General features: G+C 38.1%; 1 pseudogene; it reads left to right on the top strand.

Annotated features, from left to right (window-relative positions):
• The window catches only part of LOC141312754 (uncharacterized), a 249,274-nt pseudogene extending 241,742 nt beyond the window's left edge, over positions 1-7,532 (top strand).
• Positions 7,533-9,647: the final 2,115 nt, after the last annotated feature.

Consider the following 9,647-nt stretch of genomic DNA (forward strand, 5'->3'; position numbering starts at 1 on the left):
TACAAATATTGATTATATAAACCTAATTCTTCAAGTTTCTTTATAAAGGAAAATGAATGTCTTTATTTATACCTAAACTTAGTCAACTGTGAGTATACATAGTACTTCATTACTATTCATGAAAAATATGAATGGAAGTTAATTAGATTTGAGCATGTTTATTAAATCTTGATATTCTACATTATTTGGATTTTCATGATTTACAAGATACAAGTTGTGTAAAATCATTAGAGTCAGGAGTGACTCAGTGCTATGAATGGACTTAAAACCTGACTGAAATTTTTCAGAAATACTTAGAAAATACCAAACACAAACGGTTCTAGTACCTTAGGTTAAAGAAACCACAGAATTTGGCTGATAGTTATTTAAAACAGATGTGTCTAAAGAATAATGACTGCAAAATACATTCAGGAAAGAGCAATAGAAACTCAGCAGAAAGATAATTGGCATTTGAATTTTAAGATAAATATATCACTCTTTAGGAGTGTGTGAATATGAATGTGAAATAATGCTAAGTGTCATCTTTTGTCTTTATTGGCTGTTGATGTTTCATTTCTTTAATTGGTGTCTTTGTTTCTGATCAATATCTGAGTTAAATATGAATGCAGAGGCTGAAGGTGAGACTTTCCCTGATCTCTGTGATAATGAGTCTATAGTTCTGCTGATTAGATTAGAGTTGCTGTAAATCTGGACAAATTTCTGTAATTGCTTACATCCTTTGCATATTTTATCTTCTAATGACGATCCTGAAATCTGTCTAAAACTCCAGCGATTGAGTGTTTAGTAAGTCTGGATGACTGCAGCGACACACAGAAACATCTCAATCAAGATCTGATGAAGATTCACTCAGTCTCCTGATCTTCTCCTCTGAGTTTACTACAGGTCTAACTGGATGTTGCAGGTATTTTGGCTTCAAAACTTGTAACTTCACTAAAATCATAACTCTAATATAACATGAATGCACTTCTAGAGATTGAGTTTGTAAAGCAGATATTGTATCTTGTATTTATTAACTGAACTGTGCACTGTTAAAAAGGGAAGATGAGGAGTAACAGCTGAATATGTTGCCATGGTTTTTGCCAATTAAAGATGCTGAAACGGTCATCAAGTTTAATAAAGGAATGGCAGAGAGGATGGCAAAAGGACATCAAGGGTAGACACATTTTTTCTGTTCAATCTAAAGTTAGAAACAAATGTTTTTGTACTTGTCCATCCTGTAGGGACTCAGTTAAACTGTAGACTGAGGTTGGGGCATTGTGGGTTAAATACTTTTTTGTATATTGTAGGAAAGCATATTTTTTTCTTTTTTTCTCCTTTAATATTCACTGACAAAGACTGTTGATGCTGATCAAATACCATGATGTGAGTCTTAATTTTAAGTCATTTTCATTTATTTGTGCAGATCGTTTTTTTTTTTTTAAATAGCGCACATTGTGTATGCACAAGTCAGTCATTTCCCCGTAATATTTTCCCTTCTTTCGGCGCTTCTCACTCCAGTCCAGCGGGTGGCACTAACACACACACTTCTGTTTGACAAACACCATTAAACCTAAGAGGAAGAAGATTGGTTGCACTGCTCTCTGTTGTTTTGTTGTGATTCTGTTTTAGTTCAGCCTGTAAGAAAGTTTCTGTAAACAGAAAAAAAAAAATACAGTTTTTGAATCCAGTCAGTAAATATCTGTAATATTCTCATCTTCACAGCTGTGTCTAGGTTTGGAAGCGAGCAGGAATATCTGGAGAAGTATCTGCTGATCTGAGATCTGCTGCTGTGAAGATGTTTGTTAAAGTGGAGAGTGAGGAGAACATGAGTGAACTAGAAACCTGGAGAATAAAACAAGAGGAACCTGAACATTTGAGAATAAAACAGGAGGAACCAGAACCTTTGAGAATAAAACAAGAGGAACCTGAACATTTGAGAATAAAACATGAGGAACAAGGAGGTTGGTGTTTAATCTTCATTCATCTTTAATGACTGTTTGTTGTACATTATTTCAAAGTTTTATTAATACTGAGTTTCAAGCTGCTTTAGATTTAGTTAATTGTAATAGAAACAACATTTAAAGCAGATCAGTCTGTTAAATTATAGATGGCCCTGGTGAAAAAAAACAGCTAAAACCAGCCTAGGCTGGTTGGCTGGTTTTAGCTGGTCAACCAGCCTGGTTTTAGCTGGTCTTAGCTGGTCAGGCTGGGAAACCACCAGCTAAAACCAGCCTGACCAGGCTGGGAGACCAGCTAAAACCAGCCATTTCCAGCTTAAGCCAGCTAAGACCAGCCAACCAGCCTAGGCTGGTTTTAGCTGGTTTTTTCAGCAGGGGGGGGGGCAGCAAAAGCACTTCCAGATCTAGTAAGAAACATTTAAATTCTGCATAGGGATGCATCGATATGTATCGGCCGATCACTTGCACGTTTTGTCAGTAAAGCCGGTTCTGTAATCAGCGGTAAATGCCATCAGGTACGTGATTTCACGTTGAGCCGTATATACTACACTAGGGGTGTGCAAAGCAGCCGGTATTTGTATCTGTATTTGTATTTGTTGAGAGGGGAAAAGTATTTGTATTTGTATTTGTATTCGAGTAAAATTCAAAATAAGTGTAAAAATCCTGTTTTTTTTTTTTTGTGCGCTTAACTTTTAATTTACGTTATAGTGTAAGTATTTTGTAATTATATCCATTATAATAATTACTGATATGCAATATTGGTTAATGTTTTTGAATATGTAACAAGGAACGTCATTGAAAAAAAAATAACATGACAACCATTACCTCATCCATGGTTAAACCAACTAATAAAATACCATTATGAACATTATGAACCCCACCATCACCAGTCCTTGTTGGAGGATGCTGAACAGACAGAATTAAAATAAAAATAAAAATGTTCTTCTTCTGAAAGAACTTCTTTCTTGTGGCGTCTGCCGTTGCTAAGCAACCATGACCTGATCACTCAATGACGACTCGGAAGTTTCAGCAAAGCATAAATGGATTTCCAGTATTAAAAATCGCTTGCATTAGCTTTGCTATTAAATGTCTTTAAAAATGGTTATTCATGTACAGATATGATTGGCTGTTTTTTCAATGGTATAAGGTAAAGGGTGAAGCTGATTTGTTGGTTCTTGTCACATGACCTGCGTGCGCATGTGGCATTCTGAAAAGTTGAGATGTATTTATCCAAAGATTATAGAATATTTATCTCGATGCGGCGCGGACGCGCCTGGAAAAAACGAGCGCGTAGCACCGTGTGAGCGTTGCTTTCATTATGAGCGCGCATACCGCGCTTCTTCATTTGAAATAACGACGAACTTTAGCGCGCATTTGAACGGCCCCTAATAGAATAATCTCCCGATCAAACTCTGCTTCCCAAAGTTATAAACCCAGTTAAGGTACAGAAATATATTCATCAAAAATAGTGACGCAGTGAAGTCTTTTTTCACCCAGCCGAGTCTTCTCTGTTGCTGTGTGGAGCAGCCTGTGTCAGTCACCTCTTTTAACAGTTACACTGACTGCGGTCTCCTGAGGAAACGCAGCTTTTTTGATAGAAAGTTTTTCTTGTTCCCGAATACAAATATTTATTAAGGTATTTGTTCGAAATAAGTATTCGTTAAAAACACGCTATTTGTGCCTTTCCGAATACCGTATTCGGGTTCGGCTCCACCCCTATACTACACACAGCCGTTGAGCTGTGCAAATTCGAAAAATGTTCATTATCAGCGTGAATGTGCGCAGCTCCTCAGTGAACAACGGCTGTGTGTAGTATATACGACTCAACGTGAAATCACGCACCTGATGGCATTTACCGCTGATTACAGAACCGGCTTTACTGACAAAACGTGCAAGTGATCGGCTGATACATATCGGTGCATCCCTAATTCTGCACAGAATTTTTGGTAACATTTTCTATGAAGCCCCTATTTATAATACATTATAAAGTATTTCTAAGGCATTGTAATGAATGCATCATAAAAAAAAAAAAATCTTATAATATGTTCTCATAAATAATCATAACAATTACAGTATACTAAAGTACTTGAGTATTTGGGGTTCTAACTTTTAAGATTATGATTATTTATTAGACACAATGGGCGGCTAATTAAATCTACGCAATTTTTAATGGACTATATCCTAATACAATTTTTTTTTTTTTTTTTTTTTAACATTATATTTCATTTTATTATGATAGGCCCCCTGGTCTACTGACTAGAAGCAACTTTCCAACTACACTAACACTCCTTTATTAGTAGTATTGTCCGACTTAGGTTAAGTTTGGCTAGGTAGAAGGTTCACAAACTTGCAAAGTTACATATCAGTTTTGTCTTTTGGGGAACCATTAAAATACAGTGTTAGAATATATTTAGCATACTACTAATAATAATTATTGCTAGCTGTCATGCAGTTGAATAGTTACTTATCAAAAGCTGTCTAAAGGGTACCATCAAAATAATCTAACTAATAATACAAACGTGTCATGTTATCCATTCATCTGATACATTAACTTTTGGCTCTTTGATAGATATAATTATTGTTATTATTATTAATACTTATAAGTGCTCTTTTTATGCTTCCAGTAAAGTGACATGCGTAACGTGGTAATATACGAGACTTATGTTATAACTATGAGGAGATAATCACACGCTTAAAAGCTATAACCGCAAATAAATAAAAATTACAATACATTAAAACAGTTTTATGATACAACATACTATAATTTTTTTTTTATACTGCACTATGAATTCATTATAGTGCCTTAAGCATACCCTTATAATGCATTATAAATATGGGCTTCAAAGAAAGTGTTACTGAATTCTTTTATGAACAGATCAAACACGGCTGATGCAGAAACAGTGTTAGCTAAAATCATGTCCAATGCTGTTACATCAATAGTTTCAGGGTTTGGATATTTTGGGAGAGAAATTCAAGAACTTTTCAACGAAATTAAAATTTTGCATGCCTCCCGACTCAAGTTTAGTGCTTTGCTGTCAAATGTGTCTTACCAAGAAATAAACGTAATATTTTTTAGTAACTGCGCTTAAACATTCAAAACAATAGTAATCTTATGGTTGACTTGTTATTCACTTTTTAGCATCAAATGGTGATGTGTTTATGCAGTTTGAGGTTTAAAAACATGTTATTTTCCACATACTGTACATTATTGTTGCTCCTCTCTGCCCTCCCTTTCTGAAACGCTTTGATTTCCACAAAACTCACTGTTGATGGAAACCCAGGTGTTTTCTGATTGGTCAGCTATCCATGCTTTGGAATTGGCCGGATACCTCAAGCGTGTGTTGGAAATGTTACACCCCTAACCATGTTGTGATACCATTTCTTGGCGCATCGAGACAGAAATGATAAAACCCATTATAAACGAGGCATTTGTTGCATACGTGCAAACTTGTGTTTGAAAAGTCAGTACTAAATTCTTTAAATATGAAAACGCACGTGCAGGCCATCAGTCAGATGCACAGACTGTTCATGCAACATTGTGATTGGCCCACTTTATGGGCATAAGGAGCTCCAGGTGTGTGTTCCTGTTGTGTATGCACTTGGATGGATTAAATGCAGAGCACAATTCACCATACTTGACTGTTTCTCTTTCAACTGGTGCAAAACTATTTCTTATTCCTAAAGTGTAATTATAATATTACTAAAGTTTTTTAAAGAAAAAGTTTAGTGATTTATGAGTGAACATCCTGTGACAGTCAGTTTTGGGTTGTTTTCCATTTAAAAGATCAGTGGAACAGCCCATTTTTATAATTGGCTAACACAACTGCCCCCTAAATAAAAACTCAGAAGTTTATTTTTTTTTATTTGATAGTTAAATGGGGAGTTTGTTCTCTTATTTTCCCTCATCTCTTTGAATTCAATTTGATGATTTTTATTCCCTAGGATACATACAATAGTAGAGATCAGTCTATATAGATTTCCTAAACACTATCATTAGATTATCTGGATTTTTTTTAATTAATTGTATAAAGGCCAACTTAAACACTGTAGGAAACCAGCCGACCAGGATCGGGTTTGGACACCCTGGTATAGGATCTAGCATACAAGCATTAGATATCTACATGTTATGATGCCAATTGCTTTGTGTCATTAAACTGGGGTTAACTTTTATTTCTTTGTTTTTCCACCGTAGACCTAACAGCGCTGAAAGAGGAGAGAGAAGAACTGAATGAAACCGAAGAGAAAGATCAGTTTGAGAATCTTCATGATTTTGTATCTGGAGATAAATCAGTTTGTTCCTTAGAGTCTGCAAATACTTCTAAACAAAAAAGAGCACAAAATACAGGAACTAGGAGTAATTTCACTTGCTTTCAGTGTGGACACAGTTTCACTCGAAAAGAAAACCTTAACAGGCACATGAGAATTCACACTGGAGAAAAGCCTTACAAATGCAAACAGTGTGGAAAAAGTTTCAGTCAAAAAGGACACCTTAACATCCACATGAAAGTTCACACCAGAGAGAAGCCTTACACCTGGAGAAAATGTGGAAAAAGTTTCTGCAGAAAATTAAATCTTAAAAACCACGTGTGCATTCACACTTTGGAGAGCCTTTTTACCTGCCAACAGTGTGGAGAAAATTTCACTCGTAAAGGAAACCTTGACACACACATGAGAATTCACACTGGAGAGAAGCCTTACACGTGCAAACAGTGTGGAAAGAGTTTCGCTCGTAAAGAAAACCTTAACATACACATGAGAATTCACACTGGAGAGAAGCCTTACACGTGCCAACAGTGTGGAAAGAGTTTCTCTCGTATAGGAAACTTTAACACACACATGAGAATTCACACTGGAGAGAAGCCTTACACGTGCAAACAGTGTGGAAAAAGTTTCATTCGTAAAGGATGCCTTAACAGACACATGAGAATTCACACTGGAGAGAAGCCTTCTACATGCAAACTGTGTGGAAAGAGTTTCATTCAAATAGTATACCTTAACAGACACATGAGAATACATACTGGAGAGAAACCTTACACATGCAAACAGTGTGGAAAAGGTTTCTGTGGAAAATCAAAACTTGAATACCACTTGCGAATTCACACTTTGGAGAGCTATTTTACCTGCCAACAGTGTGGAGAAATTTTCACTCGTAAACAAAGCCTTAACAAACACATGAGAATTCACACTGGAGAGAAGCCTTACATGTGCAAACAGTGTGGAAAGAGTTTTGCTTTTAATGCAAACCTTAACAGACACATGAGAATTCACACTGGAGAGAAGCCTTACACATGTGACCAGTGTGGAAAGAGTTTCATTCAAAAAGTAAGCCTTGGCAGGCACATGAAGATTCATAATCAAAAGAAGCCTTATTAAGGGTTCCAAATGGAATCCTATACAGGGCTTCTACAATGCAATTCTAATTCACATTTTAAAGCAATGTGTTTTGTCCATTGTTCTGGCCTCGCTAGAACTCGCTGCCTAGCTTTCCAGTCAGCTAAACAGAAAAGGCATAAAGAACCACTAATGCAGCCTGATGATCCATTCCTTTGTCCTTTATTCTCTTTTGTAAAACTGTAAAATACAAATAAAGCTCCTTTAACTCACATACAACTTGTGTGGTGGTATGTATATCATAACATCGTATCGTTATCACGAAACAGTCGACATTGACGTGCCGTCATTTTAGTACGCACTACTTTAACAGAAAATTAACTCTCACTACAGTTACGTTCGTCACATTAGCAGACATAAATGATACTTACAGGGTATTGCTCTCGCTGACAAGAAGTTTTAACAGTAAACACAAAGTTTCGTAGCAGTAGGAGAATGCTGAACCACCATCTAGCCGCGTATCTCTCAAACTAAACGTAATATTACCTCCGCTACCAGCATTAACCTGTAGGTGTCGCTTTCGTATTACAAATAACTACTTAAACATCATTCTTTTTATGTCTTTTTGATTTGCAATGGTATTTATGGTCTACTGAGACCATGACACTCCCTGTCTGGTATTTACAATATACCACATTCACCAACAACACATCTCTAAACATATTCAGGATCATGTTTAGAAGAAATCAACAAAATAAGTTCAGTAACAGGTCTAGTATACACCTTAGCTCTGCCTTGCTTAATTGCTCTTACTTCAACGGTTCTCACAACACCGTCTTTGCTGGGATGTACCTTTGTAACCACTGCCATAGGCCAGTGATTTCTTTTCACAGCATCGTCTTTCATCAGAATAATGTCTCCTTCATTCAAGTTGGGCCTTTTGTCCGGCCATTTGGTCCTGCTTTGCAGAGTGTTCAGGTATTCTCGCTGCCATTTGTGCCAAAATATCTCTGCCAGGTGCTGGACTTGCTTCCACTGCTGCCGAAGGATCTCTGCTCTGCCAAAGTCTGCTGGAGGGGACGATGGAGTTCCAGTCTTTTGTGTTAATAGCATTGACGGAGTAAGGATGAGTGGGTTCTCCGGGTCGGTTGAAACAGGCAGAAGAGGCCTTGCGTTGATTATGGCACAAACCTCTGCCATTAGGGTGACGAGGACTTCGTGTGTCAACGAGACGAAGCGCTGCTGTAGCAACATAGAGTCTAGTATGCGCCTTGCCACACCGATAAGACGCTCCCACGCACCTCCCATGTGGGAGGCGTGTGGTGGATTGAAAATCCATGTGCACTGTTGCTCTTGAAGATATCTCTGAATGTCTGCATCTAGTTCTAGGTTAAGCTCTTTCGAGGCACCAGTGAAATTTGTGCCTCGATCGGACCGGATTTGCGCAGCTGGCCCTCTGATAGAGAAGAACCTTCTGAGCGCGTTAATAAAGCTGGAAGCGCTTAAAGTCTCTATTACCTCGATGTGTACTGCTCGCACACTGAGACATGTAAACAGCACAGCCCACCTTTTATTGCTTGCTTGGCCACCTCTAGTCTTACGGTAACTGACTTCCCATGGGCCAAAGACATCTAGGCCAATGTACGTGAAAGGCGGTGCAACTTGTAGCCTCTCAGCAGGTAGGTCTGACATTAACTGATGCTCCATTTTCCCACGTAATTTCCTACATGTGACACACTTGAATAGTACACTCCTTACGCACTTGTTTCCTCCGACTAACCATAGTCCAGCATTCCTTATGGCTCCCTCTGTAAAGTGTCTGCCTTGGTGCTTTACCTGTTCGTGGAGGTGACGCACAAGAAGGGTTGCAAGGTGGTGCTGACCTGGGATGATGAGAGGATTTGTTCTGGCTATCTCTAAGCCTGACTGCGAGATGCGCCCGCCAACTCGAAGCAATCCTTCTCTGTCAATCACTGGACGAAGCTTGCTGATGCTGCTTTGTTTTGGCACATTTGTTTGTTTCTGGATATTATTGAACTCACTAGCATATGTTTCTTGCTGCATGTTCATGATCAGAAGTTTTCTTGCTTTTTCCAGGTTTTCTCTTGTCATTGCTTTTTTACATACATGCCATCCTTTGCAGCTGTTGTCATGGCTGGTCTGAGAGAAACACTGAGCAATATGAATCAGGTGTGCAATTGCTCTTAAAGAGGTGGTCCACTTTGAATAGCGTTCAAAACGTTTGACCCCTAACTGGCACTTGGTCACTTGAGTAAACAGCACAGACGCTAGTGACCTAATCTCTGGATCTGTTGTAGGGTCAATGAGGTCAAACTGCTGTTGCTGGTCAGCGGGGCGCTTACTAGAAAGGAAGGCAGG

Source organism: Garra rufa, unplaced genomic scaffold (genome assembly GCF_049309525.1).
Source record: "Garra rufa unplaced genomic scaffold, GarRuf1.0 hap1_unplaced_005, whole genome shotgun sequence".
Classification (NCBI taxonomy): domain Eukaryota; kingdom Metazoa; phylum Chordata; class Actinopteri; order Cypriniformes; family Cyprinidae; genus Garra; species Garra rufa.